Source organism: Callospermophilus lateralis, chromosome 3, assembly GCF_048772815.1.
Source record: "Callospermophilus lateralis isolate mCalLat2 chromosome 3, mCalLat2.hap1, whole genome shotgun sequence".
Classification (NCBI taxonomy): Eukaryota; Metazoa; Chordata; class Mammalia; order Rodentia; family Sciuridae; genus Callospermophilus; species Callospermophilus lateralis.
This window is the reverse complement of record NC_135307.1, coordinates 17,492,216-17,514,336: the sequence shown is the minus strand read 5'-3', so window position 1 is coordinate 17,514,336 and position 22,121 is coordinate 17,492,216.

The following is a 22,121-nucleotide window of genomic DNA, read 5'->3' as shown; positions in this document are numbered from 1 at the left end:
CATAAGTGTCTACTCCTCTTCCTCCCTTGCTGGGAGGAACTGCTGTCCCCCTTGTCCATGTGTTTCCCTTTCCCGGGAACTAAGCAGGGCAATGCAGAAAGAGAACCTCCAAGTCCCCTCCACCTGACTCCATAAAGCCTGAGTCAGGTATGTGTGGCTGTCCTAGCATCCTTTCCTCCCCCCCCCCACCTCCAACCCCACCCCCACTGAGGCTGGTTCTCCAAGACACAAGCTCTAGTCGCCCAACCCCAAACACCTCAGCTACAAAGTCCCCACGGGAGCTGGAAGCAAATGGAGTTCTCCAAATCTATAACCCCTTAATCCCCCTACAAAAGATATTCACAACCACAGTGTATGTAAAAACAGGCTACCAAAACAACTGGAAAAAGGACTGTTAGATTATGATCCAGAAAATAAAGCACAAAAATAAACATTCTTAAAAGGTTAAAAAAAAATATGGCCCACAAACTCAGCCAAATGTTAGATGCCCACCAGAAATTACAATTATGGAGACCTTGTAAAATTAATTACAGGGGCTGAGGATGTAGTTCAGTGGTCAAGCATTTACCCAACATGTGCAGGGCTCTGTTCAATCCACAGCACTACACCAAAAAAAAAAAAAAAAAAAAAAAAAGTTAAAATATCTATAGAATAATGCTATCTAGGTACACAAATTACAGTGATATCAAAATGCACCTATATATTGATCAAGGACTAAAAGAGGAAAATAGAAGTTGTATTAGTTCATCAGAATTAGGATGGATTATTTTTTACTTCCTTTATATCATTATTAATAGTTGTTATGACAAATAAAATTCAGCTTAACAGGCAGATAGAGCATAAGTTATCTATTTAAAATTTTCACCTCAAATGGTTAAAATAAATGTAACTTTTGACCCTAAAAATAAAAATGCTGAGTTAAATCCTACAAGCTTATAAATAATAGCTATCATTTACTGAGTATTTAGTACCTGCCAGAATAAAGCTAAGTACTTAGTATGCATTATCTTCTTTTACCTGAATAATAGTACTCAGAGGATTAATTAGCCTACATACTTTTACAAACACTGAAGGAACCCACAGCCCAGGGAAGATAAGCGATTTGTCCAACATCAGAAAGCTAACAAGAAACAAAGCTGAGGGTGGTGGGGAAGTGGAGTGTCTGTTTGGCCTTCAATGCCCTTGGAAGAATTTTGACATAGACTATATAGAATTCATTCCTATCGCAGTCAAGCACATGAGTGGTACCAGTAACATAAAAGTTTGGTACAATTTTCTATATCCTTCAATAGGGCAAGCAGGCCCATACTTCATTTGGATGATTTTATGTTAGTGGAAAAGACTTAAAACCAAATTCTGCTTTTCACTCTGCCTGTCTCTAAAATGCATGTAATAGGCTACAGGTAAACTATGTGATACTTATTAAAATGGACTTTTACTACATCCTAAATAGTTGTGATAGCTTCGTTGTGAATTTTAAATTTGTGCTGTTTTTATTTTACTCTGGTAATCAATTTATATGATTCCTCCCTAATATATGCCTGATCCTATTAGTATTTGATGGCTCACCCTCTGTGGGAGATGCATCTTAATGATGCTATCTACCTACCACAGTGGGCCAGGGAAGGGAAGGGGTGATGTTGATTCCCCCAAGGAGTACTGGGGGTATTGCAAGATTCAGTCACTGCTCCAAAGCCACAGAAGACCTCAAGAAAATGATGTACAAGTTTCGCCATTTGTCCCTTTGGAACTTTGCATGAAAATACAATTTATCCGACACAACTGGTATCCTAGCAGTTCTATGTAAACCAAGTTGCTTTTATTGAATTTTTTCAATGCCCTGAGTGAAAATCCCAAGCCAGGGCAGAAACCTACACCCTCACCTCTGACACCTCTTTGCCAAAATTTAAGCAAGAGTGCCTTAGGGGGTAATGGAAAGTTGTCACACAGTGACAATTGGAGAGGAATATGAAAGTGAAGGAACAATCCAGATTATTTGCCTTGTTGGCTCAGTTATATTTATAGGTCTTGGGCATTGATATTTTACCAAGAGTTAATGGAACCTCCAAAATTGTTGCTCTTATCACCCTGCGGCTTGCAATTTATGTAAGATTGGCTGTGATTCCCATTTCTCCACCCCCCCCCCCAAATCAGGGGTTTAACACAAAGGCACTAAACCCCTTTTTTTTTTCATTTTTGTTCTGAGACAGGATCTTGCTAAGTTGCTTAGGGCCTCACTAAGTTGCTGAGGCTGGTCTTGAACTTGTGATCCTCTCGCCTCAGCCTCCTGAATCGCTGTAACTACAGATGTGCACTACTGTGTCTGGCTCCCATTTCTCATCAATTGTCCACAATATGTCAGTGGGTTCATACCTTTCCAGCACCTCTGCTTCTGCTGAGTTTCCTGTTTCAGGATTACCTCATTGCAACCCTGTTTTGCACTGTGGCAACCGTCCTAAGGAACTTGAGTTCTTCCATCTACAAACCATTCTCCTTGTTTCTTTCTGTCTCTCACTTTCTCTGTGGGTTTCCCTTTCTCACACACATACATGCACAGATACACACATTTCACATGTCCATGCAAACATCCATGCACGCATGCACTCACACACTGTATTTTTGTGCAGAGAGGAAGAAGGGGATTTAACTAAAGATTTAACATTTAATTAAAGACTTTTAAAAACCAGAGCTACATCAGTAAAATGCAGCCACTTCAAACTGAGCATCTGTCCTCTCTGTGTACAACATTCCTTTGCCCTACTTGCCACCAACAGAGGCACTGGCCACCACTCCAGTTCCTTTCTTTTCTCCTTCCTGAGCCTCCACATCCTATGCATAGCAATTTTGAAACTCCTTTGGTTGTCTTAACTCCTGAAAGTCCTCAGCGCTCCCTGCTCCATCCCCAAATGATCTGTTAAGATAATTTCCTAAAATAGCTGCCTTCTCAGAAGCAGATGTTAAAATAATACAATCCTCTACCACCGACTTCTTTGTGACTTTGATACCTGATAGCCAGGACAATAAAGAAATGATGTATCCTGAATTTGATAAGTCCCAGGAACAAAAATAATCATTAAATGATTTTAAGACCATTCCATCTTTATGGGTACCCCACTAGTATAAAGGACTTTGCTGGCCAGAGCTATGTTAAGCACAGGGGTCCTGTATATTCCTTGGCTTAAAACCCAACCCTTTGAGAGGCCCCATAGATTCTGTGGCTCTCAGCTCCATTCAGGGACAGCTGGTCGTCCACCAACCACAAGATCTGAAGCTTAGAGGACAGCTGTTCAATAACACAAGAAAAGTGTTGGCGGGAAGGTGCCAAGTGCATGATTCCATGTCACAACAGAGGCTTGCTGAAGATTCTGCTTAGCAGGAACTGAAGGAAGCCTTGCCAAGCAGGCGGGATTTCAAGATAATTCAGTAGGAGTGGGCACAGAGGGGACAGCTGGAGCATCACTTTCAAACCTCAGTCTGCCATGCCAAACACCCAAATTGAACAGAGTAGGAAAAAATAGAACAAAGTTGTCAGCTAAGCAAGCTCAGAGTGCCAGGTGTCATTTTTACAGGGCCAAAACAGGGCTCAGTGCATGGAGTCAGTTCTGACTCATGGGCTGATCTTGTTCATATCTCAATAAATAGGGCGGTGCGGCCGGGGGGAGGGGGGGGTGGGGTTCTGGTGTGCTTGCACTATTTCTCTTTCCAATTTCTTGGATCTTAAACACTGGGCCAATCCTGGGGTACAGATAGTAAAGATGAGCCCAGGGAGGCCCCTGCCACTCCACCACCATTGTCTGCTTTGGTCGGCTTGCCTTGCTCCACCCACCTCTTGCTTCCTCCACATTTGCTCGAAGCATAGGCACTCCCTCAGTTGTGAAGGACCAGCCCTCTGCTTCTGCCTCCATGTGAAAGCCAGACTGCGTCCTATACTTCTCAGGGTAGCTGTGTTTTTACCCCACAAGAGGGGAAATGCTAACTTGATAAGATTTCAGAATTCCTTCCATCTTGCCCCCGGGAACAGGAAAAAGGGGCAGTGGGTGAAGGAAGCCAGTGTGCAGGTCTGTGATGTGCCTGTATTTTTATTAGAAGATTTTCCTGTTGGTCCCAGAAATCATTCTCTAACTCTGTTGGTTTCATCTTTACAAAGGGAGCAGCTTAGCCAAGGATCATGAGCAATTTGAAAGGTACGATTTCCCTGCCAAGTCATGAAGGAAATGTAACTTATCTAGTGACAACAAGATGTGGAAAGAGTGATGGCCTGGGAGCTCTCCAAAAGCAGCAGCAGAGGACAGTAGGGGAAGATGAAATGCACATTCCCAAAGGAAACTCCGAGGGCACTCCTGCTTACCTCTCACATCCACAGGCTGTATGTGTGAGCTGTGCGCCTTTGAGCAGATAAGGGGACTCGTCTGGCATTGCGTGCTGATTGGGCTGTGCGACACAAATGTGCCTCTTGCTCTCCCATGCAGCACCTGAGATGGGTGTGGCTTGCCAGGATGTCAATCAATCTGCTGACCACAAGACCTCCCTAAACAAGACTCCACCCTTTGAAACCCTACCCCTTGCCTTATTTGGGTGGAATATTCTATCGAATATCTTCTCCCCAATAAACAGGGGGATTTCAGGTGTGCTCGCACTATTGCTCTTTCCAGTGCTGCCCAGCATGGAGCTGACCCCTGAGGTCTCAGAGCCATCCTGACCCCCAAATTTTGTGTTTGTTGTGGTCTTTTCGTTGTCAGCCCAATTCACACGGGGTAACCCTAATTCCATTGCCCATGCAGGACCTGGGTGACACTCTCAGCTCTAGCTGCTCATCACGGAAAGCCCAAAGTGTAGGGAGATGGCGGTGTTCTCAGCCCTCATCCAGTCACCCCACGAGCAGCACTGGACACCACACACCCTCTTCCCTGACCCTGTTCTCTCTTGCCTCTGTCCTAACATCTGGTCATTTGTCTCCATGGTGACTGCCTCCTTGCCATACCCTCCAAACACTGGAGCATACCAGGGCTCAGTGTATGGAGTCAGTTCTGACTCATGGACTGATCTTGTCCATACCTCCACAACTATCCACACACATATCAATGACCCTCGTATTTGAGGCATAGGATTTCACTTAATCTCAGGTCAGTGTATCCAATCACCTACTCAGCATCTTCATCTGGGTATCTCTGATCTCAAATCTAACAAGAGCCAAATAGAATTCTTGATCGTCTGCCTTAAATCTGCTCCCTTCACTATTGATAGTGTCAGTAGATGGAAAGGTCATTCTTCCAGCTACAGCTTAAATCTGAGTCATCCTTGAACTTTGCTCTTCCTCCTATGCCTAATAGCTGGACCATCAGCAAAGCTCATTGGTTCTACTTCCTAAATCTATCTAGGGTGCAACCACTTCTTACTACCTCATTCATCACTACCATCCTGGCACCCATCACCTTCTTAGGTCTCTGGACCACTGGAGTCGCCTCCCAACTTTTGAGTTCTCATGCCTTCTGCCGTGTGCTTCTTCTGCAGCCACATCTCCTGGGAGTCGAATCAAATCATTTCTTCTCAACCAGGCCTCAACACTGGCCTGCCTTCCAACCTGTGGAGCCCAATTTTAGCAAGAATCCTACTAAGCCAGTTTAGTAAGAATCCCCTCACCTTTGATATCATTCAAATTCCCATCTCCCACCCTTGAGGTCTAAGTCTTTGATCTGCCTTTAGCAAAAATTCTGTGGGGTGAGTTTAGCAAGTATCTCCCTTTCCTCCATACCTCATAAGTTCTACTTAGTCATTTTTCCTTCCCTACGCCCCTCAGACTGCTCTGTTCAGAGCTGAGTGGTTCTATGCTAAAGTCCCTCTCTCCTACTACAGAAACTTAAATAAAATCTGCCTTGTGGGTTTTAACAAGGGTCCAATGCAAACATTTTCTCTTATGCCATGCAGGCACAGGTGGCCATAGCTGCTCTAGCACTACAGGAGCAGAGTTGAGTAGTTGCAGCAGAGCCAGTACAGCCTGCAAAGCCATTTACAGAAAGAGATCCTCAATCCCTTTTAGAATGTTAACGCCATGAAAACAGGAACTCTGCAGATGTTCAAGGGGGACACCTCATACCTAAACCATAACAGTGATCCAGCCTCCCAGCAGGCTCCCATGAGGATATGCCTCTGGGCTGTTTACAAACGTTCCACAGAAGCTGATGCACCGTGGTCTCCCTGGTGATGTAAACACAGAATGGTCTTATGTTCCCCAATAACCACTCTGTGCCAAAGAACCTAGTATGCAAACTCCTCCCAGCTGGAGATAAGGGTATTTTTGTAATATTTTGTAACAGCCAGTTCCATCATGCTTTGGCCACTTTCAATAAGGAAAGTAGCATCATGACAGTTCTTAAAGGCCTGTCTTCATTTTAACTCCTCCTGTAAAGCAGATAAACTTGGGCCCTGATTCTCCTACGTAGCCTCTCTGCCTCTCTTTCCATTTCCTACTACTGCAGTATTAGGGCAGAAGGATGGAGAGAAGTGGTCCAGGTGCCCACCTGGAAAGTGGCTGGTGGCCAAGCTGCCTGTCATTTTCTGTTGGTTGCCTGTTTCTCTGTCTACCCTGCCGAAACATGAGTCCCTCTATGTAATAGGATTAAGAATGGACTCTGAGGGACACATTTGTGGATTCTTGTGACAGAGTGTGATCTTCAGAGACTCCTGGCTGCACAGTTCCAATCATAGAAATCCTGCTTGGTTTGTCCTTTCCTACTTACTCAGGGTTCCCTGGAGGGGACTTCAGGGATCCCTTTTCCAGTAAGCAACTCCAACTCCCTTTTAAGGAAACCCCGTATAGGGCATCAACTGGAATCACAGGATGCTGTGGCCCTGCCACTCCCATGCTTCACTAGGGGGTCTTTGGGCTTCAACTTCTCTCTTTATTTCCTGTCTCCACACTTCAGAAGCATCAGATCTTGGGTAGAGGAGACAACATATGACCATCAACTAGTTCCCAAAAAGGTGGAGAAAGGAATGGTTCAGACACCCTTTATGGATTTGGGAGCCTCCCCTTCCCCAAAGAGGTTGCTTCTCTCCATCAGCCCTCTTCTATCCTTGGAGAATTGATTCAGCAGAATCAGGGTGTGTCTCATAAAGCCATACAGAAAGAGGCCAGTCACCAAGTGCTAACAGTTCTCTGAAATCAGAGACGGGGTGCTAACTACTTTTGAGTGTCAGTTATGGGACATTGCAGGCAATTCTAGGACCAGATGATCCCACTCCACATCTGTTACATCATTTTAACAGCTCAAAACTAAAATGGGTGAGATCATCAAAATTTTAAAATTTTGCATTGAAAGGGTGGGTAAAGTTCATGGGTCACTCTGCCTGTGGCTGAAGTTCTCAAAGTTCTGTGACATCTCAGTAAAAGAGAACTACTTGGCTCTATCAATAGCTGAACCACACAATCACTGCTATGGAATAAATTCCCCTCACCTCCAAATTCCATTCTTTAATCCTGCCCCTGTGATAACATTGGGAGGTACAGCCTCTGGGAGGTGCCCCATGATGGGATTAGCACTGTTTTAAGAGAAGCCAGAGAGCTGCCTGCCTCTCTCTACCTTGTGAAGACAACAAGAAGGTGGCAGTCTCTAAGCCAGGAAGAGATTTCTATCCAGACACAAGATCTGCCTGCACCTTGAATTTAGACTTCCAGCCTCCAGAACTGTGAGAAATAAATATCTGTTGTTGAAGCTGCCTAGGCTATGGTATTTTGTGACAGCAGCTCAAATTGACTAAGACACTAACAACTAATAAATCAAGAAGCTAATGTCAGAGATACCAGACACAAGGGACCTTGTCTCCCTGTCCTCTGTACCAATCATGCCAGATATTCAATATTTATCAAGTCCCAAAGTAGAGTAGATATTTGGGATCAAGTATGGATAGCACCCTATTCCTCCCTGATAGGTGACTACTAGTTTAAGGAGGAGATGGATCTGAAAACAAGCCCTCACACCATAGCAGAATGAACAGCAACAGCAAGCAACTTTCTTGAGAAAACCAGGAAACTCAAAGGCTTAATACTTGCCCTACTTTTGAAGAGTAACTAGGGGAAGGTGAAAATAAACTACATCAGTTTTTCAAACAACATATCAAGCAGATGAGTTTATTTCTCTGGACACCCCAGCACCTAAGGACTCCTACATACCCTATCAGAGGTTATACATAAGTGCTGCTCCTGAAATGGTCCATGAAAGTGGTCTTTATCTATGTGAAGGGCTGAGAAATAGGAAAAGGGTTGGGCGTTCTCATAGTTAATTCTGATCTAGAACTAGACTTAGCTGGCTGAAGTTCATGAAAGGCAGATTTATGCCAGGTGTGTTGGTGCATGCTCGTGATCCTAGTGACTTGGGAGGCTGAGGTGGGAGGATTACAAAAGTTCAAGGCCAGCCTAAGCAACCTAGTGAGAGCCCGCTTCAAATTTTTTTAAAAAAATTAAAAATAGGGCTAAGGATACAATTCAGTGATAGAAGACCCGTAGGTTCGATTTCCAGTTTTGAAATAAATAAATAAATAAAGGCAGATTTGTAGGCTTTAAAAAAATCACATCTAATTATCATAACTCTCCTACAATGAAGACATGTCTTTGCATGAACAGGGGCACCTGTCTCTAGAGGATTCAGGTGGGAACAAAACATCACCAGTGAGAGCTGCAGAAAAAGCAACTTCCTAATAACTCAAAGATATACTGATTCTAATCTGAAGAAGGCACTACTCATTTGCATGCCTCATTTTCAAGATATTTAATAAATAATGATGTCGATAAAGTCCACAGATCATCAAAAGATATGTCTGTCAAAGAGGGCTGTGTCTGGAAAAAGCTGAATCAATGATTTGTTGTTTGGATTTACAGACAAAGGACTAGAAATCTTGCTTTGGAGCTCTGGAGATGGAGGAAAGAGAATTGCTTTTAAAAAAAATTAAAATTAAAAGCTTCTTATTTTTTTGTCCAGAGAAGTATTTCTTCCTTCAGAACTCCTTATTTAATGTTCAGCTGTGGTTGTCATGGTGATTGAAGCTGGAGCCTGACTCCTGCTGGGAGCCCCTGCTCCCTGCTGGTGCACAGTGAGTGTCCAAGCTTGGCTAACAGTTTCAGCTTCCCTCAGGACTGGGAGCCAGTCTGTCAGTAGTGGGCTGAGGCTTACTCTATCAGAATCATAAAAGGAGGGAACTTAAATCCTGCCCTTTTTTTTTAAAGTAAGTTTTCCTTAGTTTTAATTAAAACATGACATGGAACATTATAAATATGCATTTATACATACACAAATACAGTACAGTGCAAAACAAAGTAAACACTCTAAAGCAAATTCTGTTGTTGCCTTTACCATTGATGTGTACAAGCTAAACAAGAGGTATTATATTAATTCGTTTAACTCTCAAAAAAAAAAACCAGCCAAGTAAGTTATCTGTTATTATTCCTATTTTACTGTTTTATCTGTATTTTACAAATACCAAAAAGGATGCATAGGAAGATTTAGTCCCAAGATTTCACAGTAAATGGTAGAATTGAGATTCAAATCCAGGTACTCTTGTTTGAAAGCCTGTCACTGCACTTAGTTCCACGTGGTGCCACAGTCTCCTTCAATGGCAATTGAAATGCCAGTCTTTCAAAGGCAGTATGGTGCTCTGTGGTGTAAATGTAATCCCATTCATTTATTCAGTCCCTTTTGGATGGACAGTTCAATCCCTTGCAATGCTTTGCAATTACAAGCAACACTCTGACAGTCATGCTTGGAGATACTACTTGTTAATCTCATGAGGCTATCTCCTTACTTGCAGACACTCCTTGCAATAGGATTGGTAAACAGAGGGTTTTTTCAGCCCTTTACAAAGATTATCTAACTTCACGCTGGTATGAAAGTGCTGCATCTCCCACATCTTTGACAATACCACACTTGTTATTAGCAATTTCAGCTTTTCCCTTTTATGGACTTTTTGATTTTCTTCTTATGCGTTGCTTTATTGTTTGCCTGTTTTTTAAACTAAGGTGCTCATCTTTGCCTGGTTCACTTTTCAGAGCTCTCTTATGTACATGACAGTGTGCATAATTATGGGCAGTAGATTGTGCTTCTTTCAGGACCTGCTCTAATCTCTTCCTGATCCAAGAAAGCCAAACACATTTTCCAGACTCTCTTGCAGCTAAGAATCCAAATGTGATACTGTTCCGCCCCCTGGACATACTGGCAGGGAGCAGTGAAAAAGGAAAGGAATAGCCCATGAATCACAGGCACTGGGGTGGCTCTGGAGTTAGCGGGCTCAGTGAGGCTCATAAGCCAACAGTTCTAGTCACAGCTTCCTAATCCTTGGATTATAGCTGTGACCATGTGACACAGTGGCCAGAAATGAGACAGCAGCTTTCTCAGCAGCCTCCGGGGCAGAAGAGAGTTCCAGATACCTTGGCAGGCTAGCTCTGGAAGCTCTTTTCTTGACCCTTCCAACAATTTAGAAGCACCTATTCCTTACATTAAATCCCTCCCTGATTCAAGAGCTAGAGTGCATTCTATATCTGTAACTGAGGTCTGACCAGCAAACGTTAAACCATGCCAAGCACATCCTGGGAATATTTTCCCAAGTTTGTCATTTGTCTTTTGGTACTGGTTTTGGTGCTCCCCTGACACTTTTTAATAAAATTTTATTTGTGGTCATATTTGAAAACTCTTTCTTTATAGTTCCTACTTTATGGCATGCCTAGAAAAAAAAAAAACTTGTTCTTCACAAGTCTATAAAAGCTATATTTTATCTTATGACTATTACTTATCATTTGTGATTTGTATGTGTGGTAGGATAAGACAAGTGTCATCATCAATAGACCCACTGATTTGTAAATGCCCTTCACAGCTTCTTGAATGTGGACTTCATTCTATGCTGGGGATTGGCAAACATTTTTTTGTGAAGGACTAGAATGTAAATATTTTTGGCTTTGCCAGCCAGAGGATCCCTACTGTGACTACTCAGTTCTGCTGTGGTAGCATGAAATTGGCCCTAGATGACACACAAATTTGCAGGTGGCCGTAATATTTGTCCTGCTCACCTTATTTCCTGTTATATGCCCTCTGGTATGGTTTAGATATTAGGTGTCCCCAAAAACTCATGTGTGAGACAACACGAGGTTTAGAGGTGAGGTGATTGGATTCTGAGAGGCTTAACCTAATCAGACAAAGAGGGTGAAAGCATTATTGAATAACTATTTACCAATCAGGTACAGCCCACTCCCTCAAAATTAGCCACATATTGTTAGCTAAATTAACAGGTCGTTGTTTCTTCAATTTTTTTTTTTTTGTAAGCCTAATTAACTTATCTTTCATGCTAGATAGCTTGTCAACTAGTCAGGCTTCTATAATTCCTTATACTTAATCTATGAGTATTTTATTCATATCATAAGATAATCCATGGCAAGCCCCCAACCTTCAGCTTCCCTCATAATTCAGGAAGGAGTCTCAACACTCACTATTTGTATCTTTGGGCATGTTTTCAAATCTAAGTTTCAAACATCATCTCATGGGGTTGTTACAGGGATAAAATGAGATAGTTCATGACGAGTGCTTAACACTATGTCTGCCACCTCATAAACACTACATTTACTCAACCAACAGCTATTTATTTTTTGCGTTATATATGAAGCATCAGGGGCTATGCTAAGCACTACAGATATAGTGGTACATGAAGTCAAACTTCATCCCGACTTCCATGGAGCTTACAAACTAATGCTCCAGAAATGCCACTGTTATTATTTCAAGATTATAAGAAAGAGAATGATTCATTTGTTGCTAAAAATAAATAGTGTGAGTGGTACGCCAAGAATTTGCAAGGTTTTACTTGTGCATGGGGATTGCCAAATGGCAGGTTATTTGTACAGTTAGGTTTCAAGAAAAGAAATAATATAATAAAGGGATAGATAAACTTCTTCAACTAAACTTGAAATATTCAGGATATACACACACACACACACACACATATGTATATGTGTGCATATATATATACATATGTGTGTGTGTGTGTGTGTGTAGTGAGTAGATAACAGCCTGAACTGACCATACCCCTGCTCCTAGAAAGTCCTCCCAGTGCATCAACCAAGATCCATGCCCACCCTAACTAACACTTTTTGATAATTGTAAATGTGCTCTTGGTGGGTTTTGTTTAGATTTTTGCAATGTTTTTTGTTTTGTTTTGTTTTGTGTAGCACTGGGGACTCAGGTTCTTGTGCAAGCTAGTCAAGTACTCTACCACAGAACTACATCCTTACCCCTAAATGTGTATTGTTTATTCCCTAAAAACAATAATACCTCAGCTCAGCTTTAATTAAAAAAAAATTACTATGCAAAATGCCCTTCCACCAATTGAAATTTTAAATAATATTAACAAAAATAGGTACTCTGTGGCAAAGGCTGCTAGTCACCTACTCCAATATCCATTTCGCCTTCCTACTTAGTAACTGATTCCTAGTTGTTTTTTTTTTTTTTAATGCTTATACATCTAGCTGAAAAGCTGTGTTTCCTAGTCTCCCCTGTGACTCCCTGACAAGAATTTTGCTATCTTTTGGTCAATGACATATAAATTGGCCATTCCAGCCCGTTTCCTTCAAGGGAAAGGGTCAAGTCCTTTCTTTCCCTAATGCAAAGCAATAAACAAAAGATATTGAAAAATACCAAAGAAGAAACATACCAAAGAAGAATTTTAGAAAGCTAATATTTAACGATATTTTTTGTTAAATATATATCACCATTACCCAGGGAGCCATAAAATTTTCAAGGGTTCTAATACTTTTTACCCCTCTAGTGAAAAAATGCCATCATAGTGAGACTACAAGGAAGCTTCTCATTGAAAAAATGTTTATGATCAGTGAAGATTTCCCATGTATTCTTCTAACCTATATAAAAAATGAGCAAAAATTCCTATACTCAAAAAAAATTATACTTTATTAGAAAATATAATGCAATATTCCAAATATAAGATCTGTCTACCTGCATCTAAGGATTTAAGATGCACTTCTTGGTTAAAGGGATCTGTACTCATCAGGGTTATATCCACAGAAACAGAACCAATAGGGTCTCTGTGTGATGTGTGTACAGAAGGAGATAGAGGAGGAGGGTGAATGAGGGGAGAGAGAGAGAGGGAGAGGGAAGAGGCAGGAGAGGGAAAGATTGACTGATTGATTTACTTTAAGGATTTGGCTTAGCAACTGTGGAGTTGTGGTAAGACCATACTCTGCAGGGTAGGCCAACAGCAAGGAACTCCAGTGACCATCTGTTTTCTTCAGCTTATTCATCACTATAATTAAAAGATCTAATAAGAACAATTTTAGAGGAGGAAATGTTTATTTGGCGCTCATGGTTTCAAAGGTCACAATCCATAGATGGCTCACTCTGTTGCTTTAAGTCTGAGGTTAGGCAAAACATCATGGTGGAAGGGCAGGTAGGAAGAAAACAGCTCAGGACACAGCCATCAGGAAGCCGAGAAAAATCTCTATTCACCCGGGAAAAAAATATAAACCCCAAAGGTACAACCCTAGTGACCCTGCTCCTCTAGCCACACTCTACCTGTCTATAGTTACCACTTAATCCATATCAGTGGATTAATGCACAGATTAGGTGAAGACTCTCATAACCCAATGATTTACCTCTGAATATTCTTGCATTGTCTCACACATTAGTTTTTGAGGACACCCCACATCCAAACACCATCCAAAGACTGAATGCATAATTCTTTCTTGCTTGGAGAGGTTGATTTTTTTCTATTAAAGTCTTCAAGAGATTAGATAGGCCAACCCTCATATGCAAAGTCTACTGATTTAAATGTTAATGTCATCTAAACAAACACCTTCAAAAAACCTCTAGAAAAACGTTTGGCCAAATAGATGTGTACCATGACCTAGCCAAGTTGACATATAAAATTAACTACCACAGCCTCTTTTATTTGAAAACTAATCATTTGCAAAATAAAAATCTATAAATCTGTGCCAGAGTGAATATAAAAAGATTTCTAGAAGGTGTGCAACCTGGGCCTGTAAGGGGTTTGTGGGGATGGCTACCCCTGAGAAACTACCTTGAACTCACTCAGTCTTACAGCAAATTCTTGAATTATTCTGGAATTGTTAGCAGTTCCATCTAGGGAAGAGGCCTGCACATAGATGGAGTCTCCAGAGCAATTGGAAGGAGGCAGGATGGGACATACACCCCGAAGCTTCCCATTTGAAAGCTTCTGACCATGTTCCCACCCCATCAGATTGTAGCACAAGCAGCAAAGACCCCTTGTGAGTCTACAGATCCAGAAACTATGCACCGCTACCTGGAATAGAGCTCTGAGTGCCCCTCATTGAGGAGCTAACAATTCAGAGGTGAATTATTGCATCATTTATGTACATAAAAGGGTTTCACCGTCTGCTTGTGTCTAAGAGGGTCTCCAGTTGAATGGCTGAAAGCCTGTTTACCAGAGTAGTAAATTCCCTGCAGCAAAGTAATTGATGCCAAAGTCTATGCTAATGCCCAAAGCACATGGGACCACATATAAAATCTTCAGCATGAAGTTAACACTACCCACATTGTGTTAAATATATACCACACGATTCAAAAGCATTAATTAGTACAAACTGTTAAGCAGATGCAAAAAGGAATAAACTCTTCAGTATAAATTTCCAAATCACTTAATTCTACAATGCCCACCCAACAGCAAATGTGAAAACTATAAATATCCTGTTGAAAAAAAAAAAAGGTCACTTTAAATTTCTTGTTCAACAATCCTCCACAATCTGTCAAATTATTTGCATTTTCCTAGATGAATAGCAATTATCAATTCTAAGGACCATCAAGTTTGATTTTATTGAAGGAAGGAAGGAGAGGACAGATGAGGAGGAAAAGAAGGAATAGGAAAAGATGGAGGAGAAGGAAGCATTTTAGAACAATTTCAAATTACCCATGGACTTAAATAGGCAGGGAAGCTGTTTTCAGAATAATATGATCAAATTAGAATACTTCTATCACACAAAGAAAACCGGCTGTCTTTCAAGTGAGTAAAAAATAATAACTCAAGATAAAAGAAAACTAAAGGGTTAGAAGAACCCACCTACGAAAAAATAAATACATAATACATACATAAACTGTAATGTCTTCTTCCTCTTTTTTTCCCTAAGTTTTAGTAAATACACTTCACATAAAATCTTCCATTTTACCCATTCTTAAGTATACAGTTTCAGTAGTGTTAAGTATGCACTATCAACTCTAGAACATTTTGGTCTTGGAAAACTGAAACTCTAAATTCATTAAACACTAATTGTCCAACTCCATTTGAACCCCATCCCTAACAACCTAGAAATATACCAAGTGTCCATGGACAAATAAACAAATGTTTAGCAATATAATAGGTCTAGAAGGAAATCCCAACATGTTACTGTATGAATGAAACCTTCTACCTCTTGATTCCAGTCTACCATATCACAATAGTTGAACCCCATCATAGTTTAAAATATCACCAGTAGATCTGTGAGAGTGATAAAAGAGAGTTCTTTTTAAGCAGGTCACATATCTAAAAAAAAAAAAAAAGATGGAATCTTCTATAAGGCATAACAATATTACCATAAAATAAAATCCATTTGCAAAATGATTTTATGTGATGAAGCCATTGTGCTAGGATGAAATGCTATAAGGCAATTTATGATCATCTGTGGGAAGAAGAAACAATAAGTGACAGACCTCATTGATTTAAAAAGGTGAGGGGCAAAGCTGGAGGTATAGCTCAGTGGTAGGGCACTTGCCTAGCATGTGCAAGGCCCTGGATTCATTCAGCACAAAACAATTAATTAATCAATCAATTAATTAATTAATTAAACTAAAATTTAAAAAATACCTCTTCAGGCAAGCAACACTGACCTAAAGATTTGGATGAAATGCAAATATAAAAGTCACTGTATTTGCATATTAGCCTTACAGAGTTAGAGGTGGAAGGTGTCTCAGTGATCATCTAGCATAATTCCTTTGTTTCCTAGAAGTAGCAGCTTCAATCTGGAGCTTCAGTGATTCAACTAAAGTCAGATAAATAAGTAGTGAAGCCAGCATTCAATCCATATCTTAGGCCCCAAGTTCAAAACTCTCATCATGGTGCTTATGCAGGTGTTATTATTAGATGATCTCCAAAAGAAGAGAGAGAGAGGAGGTGATTCCTTTCATCCTCAGTTTCTGTCTGGGGGAATGTATTAGATCCCAACACAGGAAGGTGAAATTCAGTTTAAGGATATTATAACACTGTACAGATAAAAATCAGCATTCAAGAAGATTTAAGGAGCTTGAAACTTGCCACCAGAGAGAGGAAGCTATGCAGAAAAATATCCAGAAATCTCCAAGGGATGCTATTTGCCTTTTGGGTTCTAAAGTAAGCTACTTATTCGTATTGTGAAACCCTGTGAACCAACCAAAAAATGACCAAGACAAGAACAGGTAATGGGGACCTAATAGCTGAATTACTACCATACTTCTCACAGGGCTGGAAGATGTTCAAAGTCTAAACAACTGGAGCAGAGAAGACTCATTGACTCCCAGGGAATCTCATGCCTTAAGAACAAGTTATAGAGCTAGACAGCCCCCAAAGAATCAACCCATTAGACTAAAAGGGAAAACAGAACACACAATAGTTTTTGTAGATTTTTATTTGTGTGGCTTTGCTTCTGTTTGTAAATTGCCCAGGCCAGCCTTGATCTTGAAAGCCTCCTGTTTTGGCCTCCCGAATAGTTTGGATTACAGGTGTGTACCACAGTGCCTTGCAATTCTAATAGCTTTTTATCAGCAATTGATAGAACAAGTAGACAGTAAACCAGTAAGGACAGAGAAATCTTTACAACACTGTCAAACAATGTGACCTAATTTATATTTGTTAAACTCCATAGCCAATCACTGAAGAAAGCTAACCATTTTAAAGGTATGTCAACTAAGATAAATTGGGTCATTGAAGAAGTCTAACTACATATAAAATAACTAAAATGAAACAGCATATTCTCTGATCACAACACAATTAATGACAAAAAGATATCTGAAAAATCTTCAAATATTTGGAAATTCTCACACTCCTAATTAACACAAAGGTCAAAAAATTATAAAAGAAATTAGAAAGCATTTTGAATGGAATAAACATTAAATATTAATATAAAACATAAGGTAAAAGAGATCAGAAAAATTTTTATTAAATGCTTATATTAAAAATTTAAAAGATTCAACAATTGAAGACCTACCATTATACCTTAAAGAGCTAGAAGAAGAGTGAACTTTATCCAAAAGTAGAATAAGTATAAAGGTACAAGCAGCATTTGATGAAATAGCAAACAAAGAAGCAAAAGAAAAAAATCTAAGAAACCAAAAGCTGGTTCCTTAGAAAATAAATAAAATTGATAAAACACAAACTAGACCAATCAAGATAAAAAGAAAGAAAGGACAAATTGGGTATATTAGGAATACATTAAATATTAAAATGACTAAAAATAAACAACTTTAATACAATAAATTAAACAATTTAGATGAAATGGACAAATTCCTTGAAAGACACAAACTTCCAAAACTGACTTAAAACTGACTTGAGAAACTAGAGTAGCCCTGGTTTTAAGGCTGCTCAGCCTCAATCCACTGTTTTTGACCTGCTTTCTGATACTGGAGCTGGGTCTATAACATTGGCACACTTGACCTTTGTCAATACAGGTCACTGGAGGGACACTGCAGGGGAAGGAGCTGATCTTCCTTGCCCTAGTGTGCTTTTTCCTTCTTGCTCCTGTGACATACAGTGTGGCTGCTAGCAGATACCCAGTGAGCCAGCCCTTCCAGGGAGAGCTGGGACAACCAGAGGCACTTACCCTCCAGGGATTCTTACCAACACTCTGCAAGTGTTTCCCAGAAACTTCCATCAGAACCTAAACAGTAGCTTCCTAGTGAGTGTCAACAACACCACAGGAGTCAACCTCTCAGAGTCTCAAACACACCCCAGAAAGCAGTTTCCTGCTTGCCAGCCACAGCATGAAGCATCTCAGCAAACTTCTAGGCCACCCCAGGGTCACAGCTAATCGAATGAAATCAAACCTCAACCTTGAGCTCTTCCAAATTTGTCCCTTTTTAACTCCACCCCAATTAAGGAAGTATAGGGTCACTACAGTTGCTATTCCTGCCTTCTTTAGAGCTCTTTTTAATCCTTAGAAGTAAATCCCCAGTTATTAGTTACCATTCTTTATACTGAATCCTTCCTGGTGTGGTTTCTGTCTTCTGACTAGATCCTGACTGATAATGATGAAGTCCAAGATTTAAGAACCTCACAAATTCTTTCAAAAAATAAAACAAGAAGGAATATTTCCAAACTGTTGGAAGACCAAAGACATTACAAGAAAATAAAACTAGACCAATATTCCACATGGGTACAGATACAAACACTCTCAGCCAGATACTGGCAAATGGAATTCACCAATCTATAAACAGAAATAAACCCCACTTGGACAGGAGTGTAAAGTTTCTTTAACATTTAGAAATCAAACAATATGATATAACACATTAATAGAATAAAGGAGAAAAATCAACTTTCTCATTAAATGTAGAAAATGCTCTAATATATTCAATGCCTATTCATAATAAAAATCTTAGCAAACTGCAAAGAGAAGGAAATTTTTGCTAGGCAAAGTAGAGCTCTCAAAAAACAAAAAACCCAGAACATCACATTTAGTGGTGAAAGACACTCTTCCTAAGATCAGGAACAAAGCAAGGACACAGATGCCCACCCTTCTCAGCACTGTATCTAAAGTCCTAGCTAGTGCCAAGGCAAAGACATCAGAATAGAGCAGGCATACTGCAAAGTAAAAGTAAAGCCGTCTGTATTAACAGAAGACATATAGCGTGGAAAATCCAAGAGTGTATGGAAAAAATAAAAACAAAATCTAGAACTATTAGTAAACTTAGCAAGGCAGCAAGAATATATGTAGGTCAATATACAAAAAATTGGCTGTATTTCTATAGATGAGCAAATAAAGAACTGAAAAAGGAAATAAAAACACATGTTTACAAGAGCATCAAAAACAAAATTTTTGAAGACCTGTACACTGGTAACTACTCAAATTGCTGAAGTTACAGAAACCTAAATACATGAAGAGATATAAATGCTCAGGAATGAAAGGTTGCATATTTTCAGATATCAGTTTTCCCCAAATTGACCTATAATTTACATGGGTTCCATCAGGCTCATTGCAGAAAGAGAAAATAATTTGCAATATACTGATTTAAAAAATTTGACTCTGGAATATAGAAAAGGCTCTTAAAACTCTTCAAATGAGCAAACTATTTGGACAGATATTTCATAAAACAAAATATATAAATGGCCAATAAGCCCATGAAAAGACACTCTATATCTTTAGTCACCAGAAAAAAAAAATGTATGAACTATTCATCCAAAATTAAGTTCAATCAAAAAGAATGGCAGATAACATGAAGCACTGATAAGAATTATGGAATGCAAAATTGCACAATCTTTTTAAAAAAATAGTTTGGTAGATTCTTACAAAATTAAGCATATTTAATATAAGACCCATTAGGAAAACTACCTTATTCAAAATAGCCTCAAAAAAGATAAAATACTTGGGAATCAATCTAACAAAATAAGTGAAAGACCTCCACAATGAAAACTACAAAACACTAAAGAAAGAAATTGAAGAAGACCTTAGAAGATGGAAAGATCTCCCATGCTCTTGGATAGGCAAAATTAATATTGTCAAAATGGCCATACTACCAAAACTGTTATACAGATTTAATGCAATTCCTATTAAAATCTCAATGACATTCTTCATAGACCTAGAAAAAGCAATCATGAAATTCATTTGGAAAAATAAGAGACCTAGAATAGCCAAAGCAATCCTTAACAAGAAAAATGAAGCAGGAGGCATCACAATATCAGACCTTAAACCATACTACAGAGCAACAGTAACAAAAACGGCATGGTACTGGCACCAAAATAGACATGTAGACTAATGGTACAAAATAGAAGACACAGAGACAAACCCACATAAATACAGTTATCTCATACTAGACAAAGGTGCCAAAAACATACATTGGAAAAAAGCCTCTTCAACAAATGGTGCTGGGGAAAAAAATTGGAAAGCCATATGCAGCAAAATGAAATTAAACCCATATCTCTCACCTCGCACAAAACTCAACTCAAAGTGGATCAAGGACCTAGGAATTAGACCAGAGACCCTGTGCCTAATAGAAGAAAAAGTAGGCCCAAATCTTCATCATGTTGGATTAGTCCCCAACTTCCTTAACAAGACTCCTAAAGCACAAGAAAGGCTGAATGTTTTCTCTAATATGCAGATACTAATTCACAATAAGGTGGGGGGTGGGGCACTGGGGAAGAATACCTTACCTTAGATTAGGTAGAGGTACCTTAGATTAGGTACCTTAGTGATGGGAGGGAAGGAGAGGGGATGTGGGGATAAGAAAGATAGTAGAATGAAACAGACATTATTACTGTGTGTATATATGTGACTGCATGACCAATATGATTCTGCAACACATACAGTCAGAAAAATGAGAAATTATATCCCATCTATGTATGACACATCAAAGTGCATAAATGCATTCTACTGTCATGTATAACTGATTAAAACAAATTTAAAAAATTTTTTAAAAGAACCAATAAATAGGATGGATTCAAACTAAAAAGCTTCTTCTCAGCAAAAGAAACAATCAATGATGTGAAGGGAGAGCCTACAGAGTGGAAGAATATCTTTATCACATGCACATCAGATAGAGCACTAATCTCCAGGATATATAAAGAACTCAAAAAACTTAATACCAAAAAAAACAAACAATCCAATAAATAAGAGGGCTATGGAACTGAACAGACACTTCTCAGAAGAAGATATACAAGTGATCAACAAATATTTTTTTAAAATGTTCAACATCTCTAGTAATTAGAGAAATTTTATCTCATGCCAGTGAGAATGGCAGTTATCAAGAATAAAAGGAATAATAAGTGTTGGCAAGGATGTGGGGGAAAAGGCACACTCCTACATTGCTGATGGGACTGCAAATTGGTGTAATCACTTTGGAAAGCAGTATAGAGATTCCTTAGAAAACTTAGAATGGAATCTTGACTCAACCAACCCACACCCCTCTATACCCAAAGGACTTAAAAATCAGCATACTACAGTGATGCAGCCACATCAATGTTTATAGCAGCTCAATTCACAATAGCTAAACTGTGGAAACAAACTAGATAAAGAAACTGTGGTATATATACATAATGGAATATTACTTAGAATTAAAAGAGAATAAAATTATGGCATTTGCAGGTAAATAGATGGAGTTGACAAATATTATGCTAAGCAATGTAAGCCAATCCCAAAAAACCAAAGGCAGAATGTTTTCTCTTCTCTGATTAGTGGATGCTGATCCATAATGGGCGGGGAGGGGATGGGAAGAATGGAGAAACTTTGGATTGGGCAAAGAGGAGTGTAGGGAGGGGAGGAGCATGGGGTAGGAAAGACAGTGGAAAGATGGGTACATATATGACTGCAAGAATGGTGCAACTCTACTTTGTATAAAACTAGAGAATTGAAATGTTGTGCTCTATTTGTATACAATGAATTGAAATGCATTCTGCTATCATGTATAACTAAGTAGAACAAATATTTTTAAAAGCATCATAAATAAATTTAAATGGCAGTAATTAATAAGCATCTCTTTATAATAGTACTGAATGTAAACAGTCTGAAAAAATATGAGACCCATCAATTTTACTGTTCAGTATTCACACAGAAGAAATAAAAACATATGTCCACACAAAGACTTGTATGTAAATACTGATGGGATTTTATCTTTAATAATGGAAACTGGGAGGAGAAAACAAATGTAGTAATTCATATGATAGAATACTCTTCAGATGGAGCCAACCACTGAAATGCCATATGGAAAAGTCTCTATATACTGACTGAAAGAGATCAATCACAAGAGTACACAGCAAACGATGCCACTTTCAGGTTTTAGAGCAAAGAAATCTAATTAATAGTAACAGAAGTCACATCAATGGTTGCTTGAAATTGGGAGTGAGGAGAATGGAAAACTTTCTGAGGTGATGGCAACATTCAACAG